The sequence below is a fragment of the Meleagris gallopavo genome, chromosome 1 (assembly GCF_000146605.3).
Source record: "Meleagris gallopavo isolate NT-WF06-2002-E0010 breed Aviagen turkey brand Nicholas breeding stock chromosome 1, Turkey_5.1, whole genome shotgun sequence".
NCBI lineage: Eukaryota > Metazoa > Chordata > Aves > Galliformes > Phasianidae > Meleagris > Meleagris gallopavo.
In genome coordinates, this window is record NC_015011.2 from 12,368,716 (window position 1) to 12,370,496 (window position 1,781).

Below are 1,781 nucleotides of genomic sequence, written 5' to 3' on the forward strand. Positions count from 1 at the left end.
TGCGGCTTTACTGTACATTTCTATCAGACATTTATAAAGTTGATCAGGTTGATACCCGTGTGTCACTTTATACAATGTACTCAGCCATGATTATACAGTAAGCACCTACAGATAAAACAGAAAAAAATAAATATATTCTCAGTGCATTATAAAATCATTGAAACAAATTATTTGCCCATCTTTTCAAAAACAGAAAATGTCATTTTCCAAAGGGTTCCACTATTGAGTAGAGAACCATCTCAATATGTCTATCAGTGACCTCAAATACAGAGTTGCTCTACATAAAGGTTATGTCTTGGATGTATGTGTGAGCACACCCTGGACAGTTGGGCTAGTTCCAGTACTTCCGTAGGACAGTGCTCACCTGTAATCACTGCAAAACGAAGGAAAAAGAAAAAGAAAAAAACACCAACAACAAACAGGTGAAAAATACGTGGTCAAACTTCTATGCCCCCGATTTCCAACTTTAACTTCTTCCTATTTAAAATATATTAGGGTTTAGCATCAAAATGAGCAGTTTTTCTCTTACTACCTATATACCACGAAGATGACAGTGGTTGACAGTTGTGATGACACATCCCCATATTACATCTCTAAACACTTTTTTTTCTCATTTATGCATATTTTTTGTTTTGTTTTGTTTTGTTTTTTGTTTTCCTAGGAGAATATTGTGCTTATTCACAAGATATTTCCTAACGTCATCTGCTGGAAAAGTTGTAAAACTAGTTTTTTAATATTTGGTTATAAAATAAAATTAATTTAAAACAAATTAAACCTCTGAGTTTCAGCATTTTTATTCATGTGAATATGACTATAAGCAAGACTATCATCTGAGGCAATACATCCTTTATATAGATAGCACTTCTATAGGTAATACAGACAAGAGTATTGTTCCACTCAGGATGCAGAGGGAGTTAAATCATGAAATATTCAGTTTTAATTAAGATTACTGTATCAAAGGCAAGACTTAATGCAGAACTGAAGTAAGGATGAAGGTTAATGCCTATTCTATCAAGAATTTACATAAATTATGTTTCAGTAGCACACTAGAAGGCTTATATTGTCAATTTATACCATGTGATATCATAGAAATTAGAGATTGAAAAGTATCTATTAAGTTATCTTCCTCTCTTCTCCCTCCAACACAGAATTCTTTTCTCAAGTTTATTTACAAATGCTTTGTTCACTGAAATTTCAAATAGCTCAAGTAGTAGGACAATCCACTGAAACGCCAGGAGAGAGTATTACACACTCCAACATCTCCAACACGTAGGCTGTTTTGGGGGATTTTTATTTTTTTAACAGTACTCAAAGATAGGCTTCACCTCATCTTATTTCATTACTCCTACTTAGACCTCCTTTGGACTTCAAAATGAATCCTTTCTTGCTACTTGAAAGCTATAAATGCTTTTAGACATTTTCATCATCCCCCAGTAGCTATTTAGCCAAATTAGTATAGGGATCATCCCTCTTGATCTGAGCATCGCCAAGCACACAGATAACTATGTGTAATAATTACGCATGTTCATTTCCTTTAATCTTTCTTCACAAGTCATTCCCTTCTAGCCTTTAATTTTTACCACTCTTCGTGCCTACATCTTCTTTCAAGTGTTAGTTTCTTCCAATTATTTTCTTTCCTCTGAACAGCTTTGTATTGGGCCATTTCCACTTAAGTATGCTAGTCTGAATTTGTGAATTTATTCTCATTTTTTTCACTAGAATATGTGGGTTGTTCTTTCTTATAAAACAACACACTCAATTTCATAATTGAACAACCAAAA